The sequence below is a fragment of the Falco naumanni genome, chromosome 1 (genome assembly GCF_017639655.2).
Source record: "Falco naumanni isolate bFalNau1 chromosome 1, bFalNau1.pat, whole genome shotgun sequence".
Classification (NCBI taxonomy): Eukaryota; Metazoa; Chordata; class Aves; order Falconiformes; family Falconidae; genus Falco; species Falco naumanni.
The window spans coordinates 115,892,701-115,919,676 of record NC_054054.1 but is presented as its reverse complement, the minus strand read 5'-3'; the positions used below and the strand labels follow the sequence as shown (position 1 = coordinate 115,919,676).

General features: G+C 47.5%; 1 long non-coding RNA gene across 1 annotated transcript in view; it reads right to left on the bottom strand.

The window, feature by feature from the left end:
* Window positions 1-4,155: 4,155 nt before the first annotated feature.
* LOC121081316 overlaps window positions 4,156-26,976 on the bottom strand; it is a 95,061-nt gene continuing 72,240 nt past the window's right edge. The window contains exon 5 of the long non-coding RNA XR_005825645.1: window positions 4,156-5,345. This is a non-coding gene — a long non-coding RNA (uncharacterized LOC121081316). The remainder of the gene's footprint in view (window positions 5,346-26,976) is intronic.

Sequence of the window (26,976 nt, the reverse complement as noted above, 5' to 3'; positions counted from 1 at the left end):
CCTTGTTTAATTTTATTTATCTAACTCTCCCAGTTTTCTAGAGTCAAGGAAGGGAGCTGAAACTCTCCAGAAAAGAATTAATGCACTCTGCAATAGATATATTTTTCAGCTCTGAAGCTACCCGCGGTTTTTCTGGGGGTGGTGGTGGTGGTGAAATCCGAAATTTCAGCACAGGGACTTGGTCCCTGCACTCCTAAATCACTGCATATCCCCTCCATTGTTTCATCCCTGGTATTTTTAACAATGCATCCATCACCTTAGTAGCACAGGTAAAGGATACTTTGCCCCCTACATCAGGAGCTATTCTTAAAATAATGGGCCGTGAATGGAGCCAAATTACCTAATGGAGCCAATTATCTTAGCGGATAATAACATTTAGGTAGTTTTCCTATAACCAGAAACTTTGTCTGCTTTTTATTTTAGTGGCATTTATATCCTGGTGCGTTGGGCATGGCATTAAAGACCTCATCAGTTAAGCTTTTCAAAAGGAGGGAGAGGTAGGGGAGAAGGAAGAGAAAAATGAAGTAGCAGGTCCTGGCTCAACATACGATGTCAAAACTGGCTCATGTTTGCCTTTCAGGAGAAGGACTTAAGTAGTTTACAAACTTACATACGAACGAACTCACGTAGTACAGGCATGTCTCGGTGGCAATTAGATGATTTTTTTAACTTCCTACTTAGAGTTGTGTGTATTTAGGGGCCTTTCAGAAGACAGCTTCTGAAAGCCTGCAATTTGTGTGCTAATAGAGTCAGCCCCTCTCAGGTCTGCAGCGTGGCCCCGTGCTTGGCTTAGCCCCCTGCATCCCCCAGCTCCACTCCAATAGGAGAGAAATTACCCTAAATGCTGTTTGTGATGGCCTGGAAATTGTAGATAATGACATGGTGCCTAGGACAATTACTCCACCCATCTAATCCCAGGCTGCCAGGGCAGTTCTTCCTTTGGGATGGCTGCCTGGTGCTCCATGGGGTCTTTTTTTGGAGGAGGGGCTGCCAGCAGGCAGATTGGGCTCTGTTTTGCTGGACACATTGAGGAGCACTTGTTTAGGAGTGCATCACCTTAATAGCTCAAGTGGTGCTTTGCACCCATTAGAAGCTATTCTTAAAATAACTGACTGTAAAGGGAGCCAAAATAGCTTCTGGAGCTGGTGGGAGCTGTGTCGCTCTGCCCGCAGCTTGCTGAGATCCTCCAGATGTAGCTGAAACACCAGCGTGGACCACGCTCCTCCAGGAGGCCCTTGGGCTGAGCCCAGCCGGTAAGTCCGAATGCTCTCTGACACTTCAGCATCCCTGCCGGATCTCTGTCAAGTTAGCTCAGGGATCCCAAAGTTACGGCTCCAGAGAAGGCTGTTTCCTTGCTAAATTAACCCTGCCTTTGGCATTGCCCTGCAGAGAGCTCGGTCCCAGGTCAGACTCAGCCACCAGCCTCAGCAAAGGGCAGCCAGGGAGGCAGGCACAGCATCCCCATTGCACACAGGTTTGTCTCAGCATCCCGGCCCTCAACCTGCCCCGTTTATTCTCTAAACACCTGGGGATGGATGCTCAGCTCACGCAGTGACAGGTCGCCACTGCCTTCAGCCTTCAGCCTTCAGCACAGCTAGCCCGATTCACGGCGCTGCCAGCAAACCCTTCGCTGAAGAGCTAAGAGGCGAGGGAGGAGGGAAGGGTAAACTTACACACAGGAGCCTAAGAAAGAGTCCACTTGTAAATCAGCCACAGCCAAGCTCCCATTAGAGGCACAGGCACAGAGATACAGTTGCACAAGGCTGTAGCAGATTTGCAGTTGTATGGGGTAAGTGTTTGCTTCCCTCTCTGTATAATTACTGTTACTGATATCATTACAGTGCTCCACTTGGCACATCCGTTCACTTGGCAGCTTGGCTGAGGCATTGGGCTTTCCAGCCTTTAGAAAGCTTTGCAACACTTCTCCTCAAGCACACGCTCTGCAGCTAAACGAGTAATTATCCGGGAGCTTTAATCAACCTTCATTCTAACTGAGTTTGCCACTAAATTTGTAGCAAAGTCTGAAGACCCTCTGAAGCATGAATACGCGCTGGCATTTTGTGCAGGGAGGGCCTTCAATTGCCTTGTTGGTCTGAACAGAAACTTTCTGTCTTCTGCAACTGCTCTCGCCTTGCAGTATTTAAATGAATGGGTGCTTGGGAGCGCGGCGCCCGAGTCCCGGCAGAGCTTTGTCAGGAAACAGCTCAACATCTGCCCTTAGCGTGGGACGTTTTATTTATGTTTCCCTTGGCAAAAGAAAAGGATCTGTGAGCAGGAGGTGGGGAAAAAAAGGTGTTCCCTAACAAAAACAGCCAAGGAGTTTGATTCCTATCTGCAGTCACAGTAAAAATTACATGGTTAAAGTTGCAGAAGAACTTTGAAATGTTCCAGATTTTGCGAGCCTGCATAGGATAAGCTCCCTTCGTGGCATGGCAAGCCTGCCTAGTGCCCTGATAGGGGACTTCTGCTTTTTGCTTGCATGAACCTGCTCTGCTCAAGCTGCTCAGAAATGTGTAACACCCCTGACTGCTGTCACAGCCTGCTGGAGGGCAGTTGTCGCCTGAGGAGAGGAAGCTTTGCCATGAGGACCCTGGGTGCATCCACAGTGAAAGCCAGAGCCCTGCAGCTGGCCTGGCTGCACCTCAGGCTGCTGCTGGTCCAGGAGTAGGAGACGGGCTCAGGATGGGCTCGGTGGTCTCCCTGCCTCTGTCATCCATCTGTACAATGTTATGCCAAAACAGGAGTTGCAGAACAAAACATTTCTGCTGTCTCACTGAGCACGTAGTGACATTTTCTGATGAGGCAGGAGTTTTGCTCACATGAATTGTTCCTTCTGAAAATGCTAGCTTATGTCCCTCATTAAGTCTTAATTTCTTTTCCCCCTCTCTCATCAGCATGAATTAGTTTTCTAGCTGGAGCAACACGGGCAGGCGAGCACCTCCCATCACCATCCTGCACCCTGCATGCCCCACACTTCCAGAGAGAATAGAGGGAGCAGCAGAAGCTGGGTCTGGTTTGCCCAGCCCCCCCCCCCCCAACTGTGCATTTCCAAGCCAGAGGATTTCCTACACAGTTTCCTGACTTCCAAGACCTGACTGGGGCTGATGCTGTGTGGATGGATGGACTCACAGGCTGGATTCACCACTCCACATTCAGCTGACTGTAGAGCAAGCATCCAGAAGGTTATATCACCTGATATGACCCTCGTAGAACAAGGGTCATAAAATACTGAGTTACTTCAACTTTTAACCTAATAATATGTAGCTGATTATAATTTCACTTCCAGTTATGAAGATTTTGTTTGCAAGCAACAGAATCCATCAGTTCACTTGGTCTTTTGTTCCAATGGCTAATTTTCCTCATCCTTAAAAATTTATGCCTTATTTCTCATTTGAATAGGTATAATTTTAAATAGAAGGCATTGGCTTTTGTTACTAAATTAAACAGTATTCTGGTATTAAATGTCTTGTCTCTGATCTGATACATATTCTGCTGCACATCCTTTGCTAAACTAAAGATTTTTAAATCTCTCACAGTAAAGTGTCTAAGGTATTCAATAATTTTTGTGTCCACTGTCAATGCATAGACCGAGGGACCACTAATAAAAAGAGCAGCACGTGGAGATAGAGGGTCAGCTAGATCAGTAAATGGAGGGAGATGGATCCAAAAGTAGAGACAAAGAAAGGGAGCAATAGATAAATCAATAGATCAACAAAATCACAGACTCCCCCTCCAGGTTGCACCGAGTCCTTCACATTAGTGAACAGTTTTCCTTACCCGCAAACTGAATCGGTTTACACAATCCATCACTCTGCTGATGAAGTCATTTGCCGCCTTAATTTCACCTGGAAAACATGTCCAGTCACCGATCACATGGGAAGCAGCCTCCGCTTTCACTCCCAGATCCCTGGCACCATTTCTACTATATTTAGCAGTCACGTCTTCCCGTCACTCACCAAAAGCGCCTGGATCCGACACATTCAACTTTGCACCGCAAACTTGCCAACTGGCAGTAGCAAAAGCAACTTTTTTTTTTGTCCTTAGTCGACTCTGGCCCCCGGCCAGTCAGTGTCTTCATTTATTGTAATGAATTTGTGTCATTAATATGTTGGATATGCACAGCAATTGCAAAGTAGTACATTAGTACAAAAGCTATTGCTCTGGATGCCAGCCTTTTATTGCCACAGCTGATTTACAGGCTGATAAGCAAGTTTGCAGTTGTCCTTGAGGATGGGAGAAGGACAGGTAGCGTGGCAGCGCGAGGCAGGCGAGGCATTGTGGCGGCCGAGGGAAAGGGTGAGATTTCCCAGGCCTCGCACAGCTGGGGGTGGGCTTGGCGGTTTCATCTTTTCTCTTTAAAATGTCTTCGCCTTAGTGTGAGCGCTGGGCGATCCCGGAGAAATGCTGCAGACAAAGCCTGTGTGAAACTCTCAGGCACTTGGAAAGGAGATTAAATGCCGTTACAATACTGTAGGTTTGGGAGCTTCTATGTGACTAGCTCATAATAGAGCCATGTCATCACTTTATTGCAAAGATACGATAAAGACAGGCATTATATGGTGTTAACATTTAACAGCCATAACTTAACTTTCAAAAGACTTTACAGGCCAAGTCACAGTGAATTGTTTCTTTCTGTGCATTTAATCCTTGGCTCACAAGCTATAGAGCAAGGGTTTTTTGCAGAAAAGATGGAGCACTAAGCAGACAGACTGACAGACCTGTCTGTCTGTCGGCTCTGGAGGGTAATCCCTTGAAATGCAACCTTAAAAAAAGGAAATCTAAAAGGAAGGCGTGAAACAGGACCAGCGCAGACAACATATTTGACTGTCAACAAGAAACACCAAGCATCTCCCTCCTGGGACTGATCCTGTGCCCAAAGGACCCAGCTGGGAGCCCCTGTACGTGGCGGTCTTGGTGGAGTGGGAAGGGTGAGAGTCACCAAGAGACTTGGGCAAGGGCAGAGTATCAATTCAGACCCATTTAGGCACCAGAAAATGACCTGTGGGCCAAGAGGGATCCAGCCAAGACGCTCCATATCCCAATGATCCCCAGCAGCGTAACACCCTGCTTGGGCTCCAGAGCTCATCCCAGCATGGAGACACCCAGATCAAGAGTCTGAATTTGGAGAGTGAACTGTTGGTCAGACACTTTCCCAGGAAACAGTTTCCGTGTGGTACTCACTGCTACAAGGTATGACCAAAAGCACCGTGCCACAACATCAGATGTCCCCTCTGTAGGAGTGATGTGAGCACCTGGAGTTACAGAAGAAGAGTGACTCACAAGGTGTCCTCTTTGGAAAAGGTGCTGGATCCTCTTGCTTTGAGCCATGACTCAAAATTTCACTCCTGGGGAGGAAGGAGGAAAATTCCCTGTGGATGAAGCAGGGGAGAGAGGATGTTGTTGCTGTTATCACCCAGTCCTGCCTCTCCTTCCTCTGCAGCAGCTGGGATGAGCTATTGATCTGTGGGAGTCCCGTGCCCTCCCATCTGGCCACCTGGAAGGCAGGAGGGACGATCTCCCCGTATTTCACAAGCCCTGAGAAAATGGAGTGGGCAGTCCAGGGACCACCAGCCTGTCACTCCCCATCTTAATTAGGACTGTCAGCTTGCCTTGCATTTTAGGTAATTAATTATGCTGCTTCATAGATGCATTTCTAGTTGACACCAGCGCCTGCCGACGGGACAGGGTATTGATTTCAGCAGCTTCCCGGCCGCCTTTCTGTTTGTTTGTGCTTGCAGTCAAACTCACACAACAGGAAACATTTGGTGAGTGCTCAGGAAAATAATCAACAGCGTTATCTGAGAGCCATATCAAATAGATTTGGGCCAGAAATGGACTCAGCTGCTGAAAACCTATTAGCAGCATCTCAGATTTCCTGTGTACCAGCAGGTTAGGGGGCAAGCACTTTAACATTGCCCACAGCTTGTGGTTAATTACTGTTTGTAGAGTTACCGTCTGCAGTTATGCTTGACAAAATGCCCATAAAGACAAAAATGAAATGCTTGCCGCTTTTGGATGGATGCCACCTGGTCCCACTACCCTTCCTCCCCCTCTGGGTGACAAAAAATCCTGCAAAGACAAAGCGGAGCTGGCGTGGCATAGAGCTTTTGTGCTCGGTGCGAGCAGCAGTGCCCTGGAGCAGCCGTGCTAACGGGGGGACTCCGATCCCACGCTACAGCGGAGCCGTTCAGAGCTGTGACCCGGTAACTTGCCACAACTCAACATGGCTCTTGCACGTGTTCCTGGTTGCTCTCCGGAATAGCCACTGGCATGGCAGTGGCACAGCACACCTGATCTACCTGCTGAAAGAAATCCAGAGCCAATGCAGCAGGAAAAAGGTCTTTTCTAGCCCTGAAGATTTTTCCCCTCAAGGTCCTCCTTGGGCTGGTCTATACTGTCAGCAAGATGTGTATATATATATATGTATATATACACCATCGTATGAGACAGGCAGAGGTGTGAGCTGGTGGGACCGCACAGTGTGGGATGGGCTGTGCAGGCAGCTGGAGGCTCCTCAGCCTGGCAGGGACACGGCCGGAGGGGGAACACGAGCAATGCATGAAGTTCAGTAGCTGGTTGCTGCCTCCTCTGATAATTAAATCTGTGGGTAACATCAAATAACTTGATCCAGCGCTGGACTCAGAGCAAAAGAAGGGGGAAAAGCAACAAGGAGGAAGGAAGGTGGCAGGAAAGGCAAGAGGAAGAAACAGGCTGGTAGCAGGTATCTGTTGCCTCTCCGTGTTTGCATTAATTCCCATTTTTTCAGGAACACTGGAGGAGCAGTGAGGTTTCGGGGGGCCCTGTGGGTGAAAGGCATGGGTCTGGTGAAGGTGGCTGGCCTGATTTCTGTGTATCCATCCCTGAGACCCTGCTTGGGACCGGGATGTCGGGACCCCAGGATCACAGTCATGACTGGGGAAGTCTAAAGAGCCCCAGCAGCGTAATGTGTAAGGACAGGCTGGAAATGGGTGTAAAAGGGGTGGCCAGTATCTGCCCCCAGCCCACCTCGGCAGCCCCAGCTAACAGGACAGGTAATGGGCTGAGGGCCATGACCCGGGCTGGGCATCCACTGCCGACCTCTCCCAGGGGTTGTGACCTGCAGGTGGAGAGCAACTAACGTGGAGATTTATGCCTTGTTAATAACAGAACTGAGCAATCAGTGTAATGAAATCCATGCTCGGCATTAATGACAGGCCAAGGCAGCAGGGTCCGAGCCTTGCCTTCCCCCAGGGTGGGCAAAAGGAAGGTCTCTGGCTGGATTCAGTCACTCCCTCCAGAAAACGGGGCCATGCCCGTGCCCGGCAGGACCAGGACCCAGCTGCATTGCAGCAGGACCAGCCCCAGTGTGGCAGCTGTGAACGGGCATGTAGCAGTACAGGAATGGTGAGATGTTTGTCCTCCAACAGGTTTGTGTCCCTCAGACGCCATGTATTGCCCCATGGCATGAAGAACCCCAAGTATTTTTCTTCTGGAGTACAAGTTTCAGGTTTACATCACTGCCTGGATATTTTGGATTACTTCTCCCCCATAAATTCCTGGCTTCTTTTCATCAAAGATCAGGAATAAGAAGGCATGAAGAGTGTGGATGTACACCTATACCTTCCCTGGCCCTCCAAATGGGTATTTCCATATCTATCCAGAAAGCTCTTTGCATGAAAACACATGCAAGACAAAGATGCTGAAGTGACTCAAATTTTTCCTAGTCACTGTGACATGCAACAAATTTTGAATTCTGACATTGTGATTCAGACACAGCTAAAATTAGACTGTGGCTCTGTGAGTCACTTGATTTTTGCTTCAGAAGGATGGTATGACTTATGCAAAGAAGTCATGCTATAGCCTACTATAGCCCAGATATGCAGCTCCAACAGCTATATAAAAATCAGCTGTGCAGCCCCATCTCTTACTGCAAATATAGCCTTACTATAATAGTATCCCCTTACTAAGGATGCCAGCTCCATTCCTTGCTGTCCAGCAGGACTCTGGACTTGGAGAATGGAATTTAAAAAGTGAGAACAAGCAAAAAAAGTCGCATTTAATTTTAATTTTTTTTTTTTTTAAAAAGCATCTATTTTAAATTGGTAGGGAAACTACGGAATAGAATCAGCTAAACTGCCAAGCATCACTAGGATTCTGTCATCAATCATTTCAAAACATTCTCCAGAAGAAATAAAAAAATAAAAATGGTTATGGTTTAAGTTTTGTGGGGAAAGCAGTTTTGAGGAAGCAGTGGAGCCAGTGCTGCTGCTCCTGGAGCGTCCACCCCTGCCCTCATGGTTCAACTGCCCACCGGCACCGGGCACTGCACCTCGCTCCGCCAGCTACTGGTGTCCAGTTAGCTGTGACAGGGGAAACTGGAGGAAAAACCATGCTGTGAGCTTTGCGTCCAAAGCTCTGCAATGGAATGGGAAGGAGGGAAGCTCCTGGGTGTTTGTGGCAGGGTTTGCCCCAGCAGAAAGGGAAGGTGGAGGCTGAGCATCCATGTGGCGATGGGCAGCTGCCAGCCTGTCACAGGGAAATGAAGATTTCCAAACAGGCCTGCAGAAACCTAACTGTAAAATAATCGTGGTTTCACTCGTGCCAGGGAACCCTGCTGAGGTTAATCTCTTGCCATTAAGGATTTGTTAAGGCAAAGCACGGCTGCCCAGGGAGCTGTGCCTGCGTGCACCCAGCAGTGCTGGGAAGAGGAGCACGCTCCGAAACCTGCACCCCCCATGGTCCGCACTCCCCATCGCCTGCATACCCCATCGCCTGCACACCCCTCGCTGCCGGAACAGGAAACATCCCATCAACGTTCCAGTATTTATTTCTCTTTAACCTCCCACCCTGCTAACCGCCCCTGCGCTGGAGGTGCAATTAAGCTGGGTTCTCGTGGGAGCTGGGGGAGAGGGGGCACTGGGAGCAGAAAGCTTCACCCCCTGTGTCATTAGTATAAATTGTGTTTGTGCAAGTTATATTTTATGGCAGGCGTGTCAATTAGTGTGTGAAATTTAATAACCCAATTGAGCTTCCCTCGCTCAAAGCTAAATTGAAATCTGTTGCCTGTTTGGGAGAGGGAAGGGGGCTGTCACGGATGGAAGGTTGAGCTGGTGGGTAGGGTAAGGGTGTTTTTATGTTGATTAAAAAAAAAGGGAAGGGTTTTGTCATCCTTGGCCAGGCAATAAACACCAGCTTTGCTTGGAGAGAGCAGCTGATTTGACTTTTTTTTTAAAAAAAAAAAAGTGGTGACTTTTTTTTGTGAGAGAATGCTTGGGAGGGAGAATGGGAAGATTATTTATTTGATTACATTTGGTTATGTTTCTAGTGGGGGGTAAATTTCCCCATTAATGACTGCAGCACTGAGGGTAGCTGCGGAGCAATCCCAGCTCTGAACACCTGGAGCCTGACTACCAGGAGGAGGTGGACATGCACCTCAGCATCACCCTGTCCCACAGCAAGGTGAGGGGTGTGATGGGTGGCTGCCCAGACCCCCCCAGAGCACAAGCACCAAAGATGAGACACGCGAGGTCAGGAGGACCAATATGGGGAGCACAAAGCGATCAGACCCTGCCCGTAAGAGGGGCTGCGCAAGCTCCAGAACAGGGACCATGAGCAGATATGTCTGTTACTGGTTCATTTAACTTACTCCAGGCTTCGGGGCGGTTGGTGGCATCAGCTGGCCCTACCCTGCATGTGCTGTTTGTCTCACCACTGCCATAGAAATATATTCAATAAAAACATGAAAGTTTGTGCTTTCACCTAATGGCATGGCTCCAGGAACTGAAGACTGGAAGCAAACAGCAAAACTGAGACTTGTGAGAGCTCATCTTAGTCTTTTATCCTCACTTCTGTAACACTTGGTGTTTTTTTCAAAAATGCCCAGCCCCAGAATCACAGCACTGACCCCCTCTCGCCATCAGGGGATGGCCTGAGAACACAGCTCTCCACCTGCCACCCCTGGAGACTGGAAGGAGAAGATCTAGACCATGAGATGAATGCAGAGTCTTAGAAACCAAGCAACAAATAACTATAATTCAGTGTGAGATACATTCAAGGCAGCAAACCTTCCAGGTCTGTATTTAACCACTTTCTCCTTTTGAGCTCTGTCTGCTGGACTGGGGTTGTCCGTACCCATGTGGGAACAGCAATGTCCTTATGCCAAATACACAATTTCTGCTCATGGCCCAATCCCATTGCTCTAAGCTGCAGTTTACCCAAACCTTCTGGTTTTCTGCTTTTTGAGGTGGGGTGCTGCATGCGTCCTCCTGCCTTCCCAACACCTTGAAGCTGGCCAGAAAGCCTTTAAAGAGATGTGGTTAGGAACGCAATTCCTGAAGGAGTGCTCCAACTGCCATCAGCCTGGCCTGGCCTTGTTCTGCTGGAAACGGGGAAATGGTGCAGCTGTGCTCACGCCGCAGTGGGTAGCTGCCTGGCGCAGACTGCTAAGCACTTTTTCGCCTGTCTTTTAGCTCGTGGGTGTTCAGCTGTGCATGCAAAGCAGAGCAGCTCTAAGAGGAGATGGAAGAACCAGGGGGGGGGGGGGGGGGGGGGGGGGGTGAAGGGTAAGAGAGGGCAGAGGGAGAGGCAGCAGCCCCAGGCGTTGGGTTGCATGTGATCAGGTGAGCGCTACCTGTGCTCTGCTTGTTCTCTGGGGAGAATTCCCAAATCAGAGCAGCCTCAGCTGAGGCAGGACAAGGCATACTGAAGCTATGGGGTTATTCACAAAGCACAAAGCCAGTGTGTATGATCAAACATATTGTAGTGTCTCAGAGTCCCTTTGTTATCAGCCTGGGCTGCGGAGAAGCGCTGCACACCAGGGTGTGATGATGCAGACCTCCAAACTGTCCAGGAGTGATAACAAAGCCCTGGCAGGAGAGCTTGCTCACTCCTCCCCTCCAGCAAGCATGCTGCTGGTGGTCATATCTCTAGCAAAGCATAAATCACGGCAGTCAAGTGTGTTGCAGAGGCTTTCTGAGCTTCCAGCTGGAAGCACCACATGAACAGGCAGCCCATCTCCAGGTCAGCAAACCTGCAAGCATCCTGGCCATCGTGCAGCAGAAGCCGCAGGAGGACAAGTTGCAGTGAGGCCATGGGGAAGGCAAAACTTGTTCACCAGTTGACAACACAGCATCTGGGGCTGTAGACCTTCAGTGTGCCCAGCACTGAGCTTGAGGTGTGGGAGACTCATGACTTCTGATGATGCCCGTGGGCAACCAGAAAGCTGGAAGGGCAAATCCAGAGACGGTGCCAAATGACAAACCTTGCAAACCAGACTGTAAAAGGGGTCCCCTCTCGTGCTGCTCTCCCCTTTTTGCACCCACAGGGATGTTTGGCCACAGTTTTGGCTGCTGAAGAATGATGGAAAACTTAAGCACTGGGGTGTCAAGTTTGGAAATGCATCAAGACCTGAACAGGTCACAGCCTCTTCATGAACCTAACAAGATTCAAGAGGAATCTTTTTTTGATGACCAGAACTGCCCAGATATGAGATAACAGACTGGTTTTCTGATCTGCTGTTACATGAAGCTGTAAACTCACCCCCACACCACCTTCCTTGTGCTCGCCCTCAGGAAGCTGTGCGTGACAGGGGGCTTCCCCTGAGAAGGCCACCTGCATAAGACACCACCATCCTTCCTGGAGCATTTACTCCATCACACAACTATAAGACTTTGGGTCATGAGGCAGATTGTCCAGATTTAGCAATTCTAGGACATGTTCACACCACTCAGGTTAACACCCAGGTTCAGGATGGTGATGGCCAAGTCACACCAACTGTTATCCAGAGCTGCCAGCTTCCAGCACAGTGAATGGAAAGAAGAGATAGCAGTTCAGACTACTTTTGTTGAGAACTGTTTTAAATGCTCCCTGTTTACGTAGGGAGACAGAGACGGGGTCTTCTCGGCAAGAAACTGTCTGAATCATAGGCTGCTGTCCCGATCAGGGAGCTGTGACAAGTCCTAACAGGAGTTTAAGCTTCTAAAGATGCTTCGTGCATCATTTTGGGGATAGCAGTCTCTTTATCCAGCAGAGAGAAAGCCATTCTACAGCCCTGGTGCTAAAGATAGCAGGTTCATTTTGTACAGCTCACTGACCTCCTCTGTTCCTCCCCTCCACATCACTCCTGCCCAGCAGAACATGTGGCTTGCTGTATTTCTCCATGTCCCAGAGGACAACATCTAGCTGGCAAACAGTCCCCCTCCAGTCCCATGCCCAGGCTGTTTTTCTCTTCCCTCCTCACTGGCAGATATTCTCCAGCCAGGCTCCACTGCAAACATCTCCTGGGCTGCTGGTCTCAAAGCTCTCTAAGAGACCCATTATCCAGCAGACAGATGTCTAGGACTGCTCGGCTTTCTTGGAGGAAAACAACACAAAGGATAGTTTTGTGGTAGCATCTTTTCACCAAGCCCTGCTGAAAATACAGGCAGGGAGCTGGAAGCAGCAAAGAAATGTTTATGAAATTGCTTTCACGGACACTGCACATGTGGTGATATGTTTGTAAATCAGGCCATGTCATTTCCTGAAATATATGAGCGAGGTTCTGGATATTTAATGAAATAAAGATGTATTTAGTTTCAGCTTTTTGATGCTTTGGAAAACAGCATCACCTTGGTTTGAAGGGAACTCTTAAATAAGATTGAGTTACTACGCTGAGCAACCTACTGCAAAGATACAATCTAAGGAGGGAACCTGACCCTGCCAGGATTTCCTCTGTTGTGTGTTTGCATTGTACCAGCATCTAATCTGCAGCACATATCTACATTTGTCTGTGTCCCATTCAGACCAAAAAAGAGCCAGCTGAGTAGCTTCATAGAATGCTAAAAAATAAATTTGCTACATGAAGGAAATTTTAAGGTTACAATCTGCATGGTCAATAGTTCAGGTTTAAAGCATCTGAAATGCTAGAGATCTCCCATGCCCTCCAAAAACCTTAAGAAGAAAGTTAAAATGCTGCAGAACAAAAGCCTTTAGGAAGGTTTGCAATGGGAAAAAATACTAAACTTAAGATTTGGGACGCTAGTGACCTGTACACATTTTTCAGTGAACAGCAAAGTACCATTGAAAGAATTCAGTCCCCTTCATCTGATCAGCCACTAGCAATGCCCAAGGTATCCCAAGATCCCAAATCCACTCTGGATCTTCTTAACTACCCAACTACTTGTCCCTGGTTCCTAATCTTTTGACCAACAAGGCTTGATTTTCAGAGGAAGGAGGTGAAATATTCTAACAGGGTACTGCCAAAGCTGGTGAGAATTTTCTGGGAGATGCAGAAGAGATGCCCACAGCCCAAGGTCAGGTCCCTGCCTGGGTGCTGACAGCATGGCTATAAACGATGCAAATGTTCTAAGGCACCCAAAATGAGCAGAAGTGTTAAGCAGCACAGCCATTAGAGCAAATAACTCATAGCAATGTCCACTCCCCAAACCCGTGCTAAAAAGGACTTTTCTACCCTTCCAGCAAATAAAAGCTAAAATTAAACTGCTGAAAACTAGTGATTAGAAATATAACGAAAGACTGGTTTTTGTGGGCACAGGGAGGGAATGTCTTTAAGTCCTTCACTAGAAAATCCTAGGCTTGACCATACTCCAGGCTGCTGCAGGGCAGGCTGCTTTACCTTTACATGCAAAGAGGCATGAGGACCGGGAAGGCTTATAGCACTCCAACTGGGCAGGTCTCATATCCATGTGGGAGTCATGATTTTCCTTTTAGAGAGCCTTCAGGTCCTTAGAGAAATATCATCTGGCACTGTGGGAACAGGGTCAACATATACAGAGAAATACATTGATAGAAAAATATTGCTTTCAAAAGAGAAGCTAGGTTCTTTTTCAGGAGAGAAGGAAACCTGAAATTTTTTCAGGGATGGAAAAAAAATATGTCTTCATTTCGTAATATTTGAAAAGAAGTTCTGGGAGTCAAGGAAAATGACAATGAAAATGAGAAATGTTGACAATAGAAAGAACTGGGGAAGGCTGCAGGAGACTATCAGGGCCTGGGTGCAAGGAAAGGAGAGGTCAGTGGTCAGCCTTGCAAGAGGCACTGCAGTTACTTGCTGGAAAATGAGGGGGCTCACTGAGTTTGTGGGATGTTTCACTGAGGGTTCTGCAGTTTGGAGAAGCACTGAACTTCCCCTGAACCCCCACCCCAAGGTGAAACCGTCTCCCTCGCACCCGCAAAGCACAGGCTCCTGAGAAGTGCCATCTCCTTCTCCCCTTCTCCTCTCCATCCCTCTTAATATCACTGTTCTCAAGTTGCCTGATGTGCCGTTTATGACAGAAATAACCTGCCTTGGCAATGACACTTGAATTTCACTTAAGGTTCATCACATTATTAATGACAAGATCAATATTACCGAAGCCGCAATAAGAGCTCTTACCATTCATCCTCCTCCCACCCCTCCCTTTCCCAAGCACCACGCTCTTTAAGACTCCAGCTCTTTTCAAGGGTATTTGCCCAGCCCTGGCAGGACAATCGCCCACCGCCGGGGTCAGTGCGTTCAGTCCCTGGCAGCTGCCCTGACATATTTCTCCCGAGCCTTGAAACCTGAGTGATAAAGCTCAGGAGTGGAATAACCCACAGACTCTGTCTAATCACAGCGACCGCCGTGGCCTTGCTGAACTCTCCCCCTACAATTAGGTAATCATGCTGGCAGACAAGTCTGATTCATATCGTTTTACCATCAGTAAAGTGATATCTATCAACCTGATGACAGACCTGTTATTGCTGCAAACCACTTCAACCTACCCAGTTAAAAACCCCTTGTAAAAGCAAAAAAGGGACTTGGACATATTTTATGGCAAATTAACTTTTAACATATTCTTTCCCTCCGTATATGAAGATCACATTCATGGCAGACACTTGCAAGAACATCTGCGCTCCTCACCAGCTGCAAGGGCGATGCTGGGCGAGGGCTGGCAGCACCCCTGGGATGTTGGAAGGGATATAGGATAATCTGGAGAGGGGAATTGCCCTCTCCTTTTGCTCATCTCTCTTTGTTGACTCCGGAGGAAGCTCAGGCTAGGTGAGAGTAGTTACATAGGATGACTCCTACCCCAAGGACGAGTCTCTGCCCCAAGGAAGGCAAAGGCACCCGAACTCAAACTGAAGCTCTCTCTGGTCCATTGATACTGAACTGCTTTAGCTTTGCTCTGCTGGACCCCTGATGCAAGTCAACGAAGACAAATTGTAAACCTCATCAACTCAAACGAGCTTTGGATCAGGCTACAGAGCAGACTGGAAATAAACCACATTCCCCCAGCCCTACCCAGTGCAGCCTCTCAGCCAGCCCAGGGAGGGTGGGGGATTCATCCTGGCCTCCAGCCTGCACTAAGTTCTCACCTGCTGCCCATCCAACGGGTCTTGAAGTCCCATCCTCTAATTCTGGGTTAATTGCTATTCTAAAAGTGCAGACATTTGGTCAGCTGCTTGGTTGAAAGCACATGAGCGTTTCAGTGGCCTCCACAGACCCCAGTACTGAACCTCGACCAGGATTCCTCTTACCTGAAGGCAGACAAGGCTCCACTTTAGAACTCCATTTCAGTTATTTTTCCCTGAAGGAAATATCTCACAAATGCAGGGCAGTGGGAAACTGTATCTTTATCATCCAGGGCCACGTGTATTTTTATTATATTTTCTTTAAACTCTGATTTTTATTCTATTAATCCATTTCTTCTAGGCTTGTACCTTAACAAAGCCAAAACCTGTGGTAACAAAGTGCAGCCAGGCCATTCCACAGAAATACCTTCACTACAGAACATGAACTTCCCATTGTAGAGGATGCATACGGGCACTGATTGATCCCCAAACTAGCATTTCAATTTATTTCCCACTGGAGGACTCATTCATTATGGAGAAATAAGACTATTAAATGCATGATAAAGCACATGCATCAATAGATGAGGCTGGTGGTTACTTGACTTTACCTATCTAAACAATAGCTGGTAAATAAATCTATTTGTGATCACAGAAGAGCTTTTAAAAAGAATAAGGAAGCAGTAATTATTAAGCAGCAGATTAAAAAAAATTGCTTGCCATTATTACCACCATGTGCACACACACACACACACACACACACACACACGCACGCACGCACGTGTATTTTGCTGTTGCAGCTGTGACTGCAGGACAAAGGCAGGTCAGACGCACAGATAGCAAACAAACTGCCTACAGACCTGCTCAGAGTCCCAGTGGCCTCTTTCAGATGCGTGCAGGTATGTGTGTGCTTGCGTATTTATGTGGCAGCAAGCTCTTATCTCCAGCGGTGGGGAAAGACACCCAGAGGAGACCATGCAAGGTGTTTTTATCAAGTAGCTATGCTGTTTTGGGTTGTTTTTTTTTTTTTTTTTCCTTTAACTGATTTTCTACCCAACCAGCCTCTGGGAAGCAGCAGGGTGACTGTGCTCTATAAATGTGTCTTTCTTTTTTTTAAATATATATCCCTCCACACCTGCAATGCATGAAGGAAAAGCAACAACAAGAAAACCTGAGCACATCGATGGTAAGGGAAGGATCCCTGTATCATGGTCTTCTCATACGGTCAATGACCCTCTGGCCTCTCTCCTTACCCTCTGCAGCCACTGTCTCTTCACAGAGCTGTCTTGCAGCATCCCCCTCCCTGTCTTTGGCCTCCCAGTCCTGCTGCTTCTTATGGCTTCACCTTCTCACTTGGGAAGGTGCGTGAGGCCACTTACACTGGCCCTGACTCACCATGATGCCCCCTGTCCTGGACCCTGGTGTACAATTGTTTCTGCCTTGCCAGGAGTCTCCTGATAGCAGGTTTTGCCCTTCATCCACACTGGTCCAAAGATACAACAACTTGGAAAAAAAATAGTAGCTGTGGTTGTGTGCTGGGTGGGGAGAGATGAGACTGGAGCAGCTGGGTGAGAGCACCAAGTGGTGCCCTCAGCCCCAGTCCTAAAGATTGTCTATGGTCCCGTCAGTTTTGGCGAGGTAAGGTTTGGCACCAAGGAAACATCCCACCTCTGATATAAAGCTACTACTCCCATTTGTTCTTTTGAATCTTCTTTAAAGTTTGAGGAAATTAGACAAAAGCTTCAACACAACCCCAAACTCCGGAGATAAAGAGCTTCCTGGCATCCTCATGAAAGTCACGGGGATTTCAGATGAAAACTCTACCACCACAATAGCTAAAAATTTATTGTTTTCTGCATTTAATCACATTTCCTTTCACTGACCAGATCTCGGGTTTGCCTTGCTGGACAGTACAGGTGTTCGTGCTCATCCCTGGACAACAGCGGAGACCCCGGGACAGCCTGTCCCCCTCGGGGTGCTCAGCAGTGCAGAGCTCTGCTTCAGCGGGGACGGGGGAGAGGCTGCGACGGCAGAGACAGACAAGACAGTGAGAAAGGAAGAGGAAGAGGAAGAGAGAGGAAGAAATGGACCTTTCCAAAATCAAGAGATACAAGTCCATAAAGAATCTGAAATGGGACCTAAAATGCTGCAGTGGGCAGAGCTGACTTTCTTTTGAAATTGTACAAATCAACCCAGACTGGTCTTTTTTGTGCCCATTTTTGAGGACATTGAACAGTCCCACAACTGCTGCAACAATCTTGTAAAAACATATGGATGGAACTTATTTTTTCCTCTCCCCTCCCCTGCCCCGCCCCCGGCCCCCTTTGAATACCTGCCCTAGAAAAAAAAAACCCACCAAAAACCACCCAACAACAAAAAAACCACAGCACCAACCGACCCAAAACCACAACAGCTCAATTCCCCTTTAGCCATGTTCTCAGACCTCCAAGAAGCCAATGTCAGGCTAAATAGATGTGACATAACTCAGCAGATTTTCCTGAGCTCTAATTGAATTATAAGCCATTAGTTGATGGCCACGTGTTCCAAAGCTGAATGTTCCCTGCCCGGTAGAAAGTGATTGACCGATGTAGCAGGGCACAGTGAGCCCGGGGCAGGGTGGTGGGCAGGGTGGTGGGCAGGGTGGTGGGCAGGGTGGGTGACGGACCTTCCAGGGACCGTTCCAGGTGATGGTGGGCGAGCGACATCTCAGCTGTGCAGGTTGGTGCCGAGGACAAATTGCAGAGCCGTAACCAAATACCCTCACGCGCTGATTTAAGTGAAACAGAGGGGGGAACCAGTGACACACGAATGGCCACTTTGGTCTCCATCCTAAGATAAATCAGTTATCTGTTTTTTCTCACTGTGCAGGCAATGGCATTTTATGAAGCAGCTGTCTGAAAGGAAATTTACTGGACAATTAAAAGTGCTGACTTTCAAGCAGTGCTCTCGAGGTGGAGTCTAAAATTATTGGGTGTGAAATGCAAATAGATTTAACAGTTTTACTGCTATTTATATGACGTTCACCCATTCCCAGCTATTTTTCCTCCCCTTTTTTGCTCTGATTTTAAATGGTCCCAACTTTCACAGGTTTTAACAATCTCAGACACATGCAGTAAAACCTGAAGCACGCTCCAAGGCTGAACAAACCGAGACCAGTGGTGTGTGCAGTGAGGGAGGGTGGGTGAAAGTAAATTCTATCCCAAACCCCTAACAAAATATTAATTTAGAAATAAGCCGGTAATTACATTCAGCTTTGGGTCTGCCCCACAATCCTCTGAGGCGGTTCTTATTCAATAAGCTTTTGGCTAGTACCCAACAAACCTCCTACTTGAATAATCACAAATTGACCCAACTAGTTGCTCTCCCGCTCTAGGAAAACCTTCCCTGAGGAGGAATGTGGGAAACCCACAGCCTGGCGGCAGGTGAGGCTCCAGAGAAATCTTGTTCCCATGGGCACATCCATGGAGCACCCATTTCCCCAGCTGCTCCCCTGAGGTTCAGCATGATCTAGCAGAGCTAGGAAGAAGTTTTTATGAGGTTTTATTCCCTGCCTGTTACATTACATTAACGACAAAAACAGTTCATGGCTTAATTAAAGATTAACTGTATAGATCAGTAAAGCAAGATTGTCTGAGGTTGGCCAGGCAGGGCCCTGGAAGGAGTGTGAAGGGATGAAAAACAGCGGGAGAAGCAAAGTGAAGCAACCCCTCCGGAGCCTCCAGCACTGCAGAATTAGGACTTTCATGCCTTTTGGCTCATCTGACTTCTTAGTTTAATCGAGGGCAAGTATCTATTATTCCTGCCTACCTCCCACTGGATCTCACTTCATAAAAGGTGCCGCTGAAATGCTTGCTACAAGGAGGGATTTTCTGTGCTACTTGTAATGGACCTCTTGTACTTGTAATATCTGGTGCTGTGAGATTTACCATTGCTGAGGAGAAATCTTTGCTTCTCAGACATTTTGGGCTGTTGTGTGAGGTCCATTGTATCGAAAGAACTCTAGTCTCAACCTAGTTTGGAGCCAGCTCTACAAATTCATTGTTTATCTTTGTTTCTGCGCTTGTAACCTTCATTATCTTTCATGGAGGGGATCAACAACCTCCCTACCAGGCTTTTCCATCCCTATCTTGTCTGCGAAACAATACTTGTGACTGCTCGAAAACCGCCGCAGCCAAATTCACATACCAGTCTGTGGGTGAAGTATCCTTTGTTAGCATGTTCAGATAGGCACATACATCCACATGCTTCTCTGCCATGTTGTCATTGTGACCCCAGTTCTGCACAATTAGCTCTAATTAATAGATGTGCCTACACTGAAGTCCATAGAAAGTTCACCCGTTTGCTTCCCTGTCGTATGGGGAGCTCTACTTATTGAGCTGGATTTCTTTCTCGTCTCTCTTTGAATGCAGCCCTGGTGAGATTTGGCAAAATGTTTAAGTAAAACCATAAATTCCATTTGTCTTGATTTCACCTCACCAAGGGGCTCGCTCACCACTACCCCTCCTCTGCCCTAGACATCTCCCCGCTAGGGTGAGGACATGAAATACTCTTCCAGGTACCACAGAAACAACCCACCGGGACCAAAAGTGAGGTGCGATAAACACGCCATGTGCCTGCCCCTCTGCAGGTCCCTGCTGTGCTGCCACATACCGCGCCGAGGTGCCCGTGGCCACTTACGGTGGTGGCCCCACGTATTGTCTGTGGGTCAACACCTACGTGCCACTCTCTGGGACTGGGGTCGAGCAGAGAGCTGAGGGACTCTCTCCTCCTCCTCCAGTCCCCCCCCCCCGGCAGTGAATCTGAACTACAGCCCTCTGTTTGCAGCTGCAACAGTAGAGATCGAGTCAAGTTTTCCTCCATTTCTCCTTTTACAGAAATCAAATGTGAAGAAAGCAGAGCAGTGTCTTGAATGTGAATGCCTTTCCCTCCACCCTCCCGTTACAGAGCTCACGTTCCTGTAACTCACCCATCAAGGCAAAGCCCCCAAGATCCTTCCCTGCAATCCAATAAATAATAATAATAAGCATTCTACCAACTCATATTTCTGCAAGCTGGCACTGATTTATTTTTTTGGCTCTTGCATCTGAAATAACTGAAAATATACAATGGGATAATGAAAAATCTCACTTTTAATTCTGAAGTGAAGTTTGCCAACCTGGAAGGTCTTTAATAATGGTTTTCTGATGAACAAACACTCATTGGATCTCCACTTGGAAGCTACATTTTGATTAAATCCCTCTATGTCTGTATATCATATATGCAAATGTAATTATAAACAGTTGGGGGGTACACCATATAAACCTAGGGACTCATTCAAATAGATTTGACTTAGAAAAAAATGTGTTTCTAATAGAAATAAATAGGACAGTTAGTGGAAACCGTGCCCATGCCGGAGGGATTTTGCTCCTGGTGCAAAGCAGGAGTGCTCACAAGCACTTTTATTACATTTTTGTCTGGAGTTTCCCAGCTGGTGATGTCTGTGCTTGCACTGCATAGCTCGCAGGCAATGAGCCTGACTCCTCCAAGACGCATCACCACCACCCTTGCTCCACCCCTGAGTGGATGGGGTGTAACCTGTGAGCGTTCGTTATAGGGCTGCTTTGCACAGGAGCCATCAGCCTTAAAGACGGCGCACAGAAGGTCTGGTGTTCCCAGCCAGAGAGAAGAGGGCATGTCCAGGAAAATCTGGCTAGAGGCAGTGACCTCTCCAGCCAGAAATAATTTAATAATAATTAAATTAAATGCTTCCTGCATGCGCTGGAATACCTAGATGCACTGATACCTCCTCCCATGTGTCAGGCACCGCTGGGTGCAGTTCCCAAACCCTAGGGTTCCCCCAGGCTGGTGCAAGGCCAGCAGCACCCAGGCTGGCTGTGGAGCTCCTGGGGGGGGGGACACATGGGGACGGGGACAGTCTAGTGCTGCAGGTGGACAGCCCCCTGAGCCAAGTGCCTCAGCCTCACGCTCCATAGGTAGGAGCCTGTGCTTCTTTCACCAAGTGCTGGAGAAGATGCGATGGATGCTTTAAGGGCGGGTCCATCTGAATTAGGATTTGGCAAAAATGATGTCAAGAGGGACTAAGCAGAGCAGACAGTGTTAAGAGCAATGCCCTTGCTTTCAAGTGCACTCTTAGCTGCTACTTGTGCAGGGTCAATGGGGGCTATTTGCTGTTATGCAGAAATGTGATAACCTCAAATCTTTTGTGGTACATCCCAAAAAGGGCTGCAGCTCCCAGATCCCTAAATAAGTGAGGGAGAGCCTGAAGAATGGTTGAAATTACAGGATGGTCAGCAGAAATAAATGCCAAGTCTGGAGTTCCTCCTGTATGTCATGGTACCTCTGGATGCCTTCCCTTTTTAATGGGCAACAAAATGGGCTGTTGTGGCAGAACAAAGCTAGTGCAAATGAAGAGAGCTGGGCTCCTAATAAATACACACATATATATAAACATATGTATATAAATATATCTATATCTGTATATTATTACTTTGCTATGAAACTGTGGTCTGTAATACTTTGTGTTCTCTAGCCTCCCATCCAACAAGAGCAGATTGTAACTTGTCCCATAATGGCTTGTTGGGGAAAAAAAAAAAAAGTCTATCCCTGTTTAGCTTTCCCAGGAAGAACCATCTGAAAAACAAAATCATGTTTGGATTGCCTGTGATTTTCTATTAACCAGAACAAATTCACACAAACTTCAGGTTATGGCTCAAATAGCAAAGACATTAAAAGAAAGGAAGGTCAGAGCAGAGCTAAAGGGTTGCCTAGGGCGTGAGATTTCACAGCTGCTGAAATGTCAAAAGTACCATGAGGACAGATGGATTTTAGGGTGGGCTTGTAGACTCAGAGGGCATTTCTAGATGGAATTCCACAGTGGATGGAAGATGTGGTTGGACCAACAGACAGGACGTTTTTTAACCAAGAAAACATAGATGGGGTTTTGGGGAAGAAATTAGGGGTGTGGGGTCAGGAAAGAAAGGAAATAATGCATGAAGTTGTGTTTGATCTTTCTGGATCAGCGTCTGATAGGAAGAAGTCCAGGTGCTACCTGGTGTCCCGCCTGAGGTGAGGGGTAGCCGTACGTCAACGGAGAGAGCGTCCAGAGAACCACAGCTCTGACCTGTTTGCTCAGTAATGTAGAGATCAAGTTCAAGCGAGTGCTATACATGCTTCTCTAAGGAAAGTCACTTAAATGTACTCAATGCCAAGCAACCTTCTTATCTTATCAAATGTGGCCATTGGACCAAGTGAAATCTGACCACCACATCTGGAATGAAACAGCTGGCAGCCAGGTGTGAGTGGAAGAGGGAGCAGGATGGGTAAAACCCCTTCCATAAGGCTATTTCATTTCAACAGCGTCAGAACATTTTGTTTCTAATGTCATATTGATTAATTTCATTTTGATTTTTATATTAAAATACTAATTGTATTATATATAAATGTTGACATTCTATTAATATATTAATACTGTAGTGTAATATAAGTCAATACAAATGGAATGGATATGACAGTGCACATACCAGATGTGTGAGCCCTATCAACAATGAAACCTCTCGTGGCCCTTGACATTTTCAGAATTTCTTTCCGCCTCCTATTTAATCTGTTCCTCCCATACTGGATCAGCTCAAACCATCTCTGAGGGAGCTGCAAGGAAGAAAAATCTTGTAGGTTGGCTCCTAGCAATTGCATAGCCTGTACGGGTTCCCAGTGTCCTCCCATATCCCAGGGCAGAAGACCTTGGGACAGAAGATCTCTTCTCCTCAGTCTTATTTTAAACGTGTGGCCCTTTTTCACATCCTCCTTTCATTTTCAGCTCCAGGCACATGGGGTGCCTCCCTCCCTGCTCCCCCAGCCCATCACACCCTGCCCAGCACTTTCAGCATAAAGGGCCGCATTCACGCCTCTGCTGATGGCACCGAGAGGGAGAGGAGACAGTGCAACGGCTCACGTACTGGTATGAGAAACAGAAGAGTTTTAACTTGAAACAAAATTCAAGGAATCTGCAAAAAGATTTGATTTTTGCCTTAACTCCTTCCGGCAAAAGCTACTGCCTTTGCACACGATTTATGACCGAACTTTGCTGCGGTTAAATACCCACTGACGCTCATTTTTTGTGAGCATGTAGAGCTGGTTTGAAGGAGGGTCCCCTCCATCACATGAAAAATATGGTCACATTTTTCCTTAATTTTTAAACAGAACTAAAAAGAAAAGATGATGTTTAGGCCTCTTGGTTTTTGGAAAACAAAAACTTTTTTTTTCCAGTTGGATCCTTAAAATCTGTTGCCAAAACCCCAAAGCTTTTGGATTTTTGTCCAAAAAATAATACAATTGGGTTTTGAGGTATTCTTTTGGCAAGAAAGCAACATTTTGAGGCGAGCAGATGCTTTCTGTAGGAAAATGACATCTTGTCAGAAGCACAATCTTCCTTCTTAAAGGACGTTTATGCCAGAAAGTACTCAATCAGCATCCCTTATCCTCTTCCAGGGATAGCGACATGGTGACTGCTTTTTAACAAGATGAGGCTTCCAAGAATAATTACTGAGGAATTATGAATTTCTGATCATATCAGGGCTTGGTACATAGGATTACGAAAGGAGCCAGTCTTACATTCCAAACCATAGGATCCACCTATAGCATGGCGTGCAATTGCTGTTAATAAAATGACTCCATACTTAAATGCAATTCCTCTGTTGTATAAATATATATTTCCTCGGCGGGACATTGTGGTTACTTTAGGGAGCTGGAAGACATCAGAGCATCACGTTCCAAGCTTGGCATTGAACAAGAAGCCACCAGAATTAAATCAAAGTGCTTCTTTCTGGCAGGCGAAGCAAGTGTAATGAAAATTCCAGCCTTGATCCTCTGCCAATGGTAGGCAGCAAATTGAGTGCATGCCTACCACTCCCAAACTGAAGTCCCTCAGTCTTGCCCGGGATGCCAGCTACCAGAAGTACAAAAGCTGAAAACAATCTGCCAGACACAGCAAACCAAAGCGCTCTCTTCATTAAGAGGAGCTTATTACTTTCTTCCAGCTCCACCCATGAGCAAATCTGTCCTGCTTGATCTTGTTGGGATTAATAAAGGGAGGTTGACTGCTCACGGTGAACTTGGTATTCCAGGAAAGCTTTTGAGATGTCTCCTCCAGCCACCAGAACCCACCCCAGTTCCCCCCAGAAAGATGTACATTCTTTCCAACTGCAAGGTACAAGAGCTCAGCGGTTACAAAGGCAATATCCAATGAAGCTGGCTGGAGAGCCAAGGAGAAGCACCACCAGGAGGAGAGGAGACCACTCCTGGAGAGGAGACAGGTTCACAAAGCTGGCTGGCTTGCGTTCTCTCACTCTCAAAGATCTGAGCAATATCAGTTGTTGAGAGGAAGTGAAGCTGTCTTCAAAGGAAAAATATTTTCCTGGTGGCATGTGGCATACACGCTGCAGCTGGCCTGCGGGGTCGTGTCAGGCTGCCTGCTGTGCCGACCCACCAGCTCTCCCTCCGCTGATGACAGAGGGAGCCATGGTCCAGCCGCTGCAGACAGAGAGGATGGGCACCCAACCCCCCAGAACAGGCACCGCAGCAGTCACAGACATCACATTTGTATTTGAGAGCAATATTCAGATCACTGCCTTTGGATGCTGGCATGCTGAGATTGCCCACCTCACTGAGCCCCCTCCACCCCAGGCTCCCTCTTGCCCTGCATCTACGTGGGACACCCCCCACCCCGCACTGAGCAGTGCTTGTCCCACCGCCCGCTGCTGCCTGAACCTGGCCCGAGCCCACTGATGGGAGAGGGGCAAAGGCAAAATCTTTAGGTGTCTGAAGAAAGTCGTGCTTTGCCTTCATATGCCTTGTGCTCCCAGAGCAACTCTGCTGAGGTCACAGAATTGCTCCAAATTAATAGAAATGAGGCTAAAAAAGCAAGCTTTTCCCGCTGGCCTGAGGTAGCTGCGGGTAAAAGCTTGGGAATATTGCTACAGGACTGGGTTTGGCAGGAGCAAGGGCAGGGTTTCTGGAATGGCTCAGCCCTATTTTCTTAGGGACTGCAGTGAGAGCAAGGTTAGAGCAACACGGCGTGGTTTTGAAGGTGCCATCCTGCACGGAACAAGAAAGCGAGGCTTTGAAAATACTGAACAAAAAAAGAGGCCTTTGAGATTTTTATTTGAAAGTTATAAGAATGGCGTATCCCAATGAATGAACACCCTCTTTAGAAAACACTGGCAGTTGCCTTTATCTATACATTTACTTCAAGAAAATATGGCCATTTAATAATTAATGTCTATAAGTGCCTAGCTATGAAAATGCAAAATAAAATATTAAATAGAGTCGGTACCAAATGGGAGGACTTCCAAAAGGGAACGAAGAAAGCCGGGTCGTTCATTATTCCCAGGGAACAGCCCCAAGGATCTAGAGCAGAATGAATCCAGGTGGATGAATAAGAAGAGCTTGGTAGCAGGAGGGAAGGTGAGTCACCGATACGATTGTCAGATGCCCTGGCCCCTTGCAAAGTGGAGACAAATCACTCCCAGCAGTGGCTGCCTTGCTCCCCGTGCCCAATCCAGCCTGAATTTTGACAGGCACATGCAGAGCACCTTCTGGGCCACCAGCTGGTGAGGTCTGCAGCTGAATATGAATAATGAAGAGCACAGCTTATGGAGACAGCAGCACAGGCTGAGGTGCATGTGTAACCTCCCTCCCCATCCTTTCGTTAGCTCCTGATCCACTTCAGATAGAGAGGACACTTTGGAACAACTCAAGAGTAATCAGCCTTAGAGCGAACCATTTCTGTTATCGCTGCTGGCAAGAGCCAAGGTTATTAATAGTCTCAAGAAGAAGAAAACCTGGGTAGGATGTTGATATAGATACCAGGAGTATATAGTGTAATAAACAACTTGGAAGTAAAGTTAAACCTCACACTCCAGAACTCAAACACATCGCTGTTAGAAACCAAGCTGAAATTACTGTGGGTTGCAGATAACCACGTTTCTGCTTTTGCTAGGAATTTTACATCTTTGGCAGAAGCACCAGTTTTGGGAAGGCTAATTTTTTCAGGTTTTCCTGGATGTTCCTCCTCAGAGATGTGGTGGTGGTGGCAAGGGGTTACCTGGTTTCCCAGGATTCCTGGTTGGAGCCGACATGTAGCGTTTCCAGCCAGGCTGATGACCAGCAAGGCATGTGCAAACCCAACAAACAGTATGTTTGTGGTAGATCCAACACTTCTGATAAGTGCTGGCCTTACCACAAGCATATCACAGCAGTGCCAGCTGCACGTCAGCCTCCAGAAAGGCTGGACACAGGCCCCAGAGCTCACATCTGTCAGGGAAACCCTCAACAAATATGCAGCCGCGCTGGGTACTGGCAGTCAGATGTAAATATGCTGGGTTTGACAGCTCTGTTCCCACACCTAAACTCTTCTCTGCACCCTCACAAAGCACCACTTCACGGTACGTAAGTGCAGCAGTGTGCCTGCCCCACCACATGGGCTTTGGTTTCCACCTACACGTAGCTACCTCCATGGTGGGACTGTCCTGCTGGCCTCTGCCACCAAGAACAGGCACCGCCAGCGAACGGCCCCAGTGGGCAGGGGTTCTGTGTGGAGGGACAGGAGCAGACGCAGACCTGTAGGGCGTGAGAAGGCTGCAAAACGGAAGGATGCGGCTTTTACGTGGGATGCACTGCAGCTGCTTCCAGCCGGCA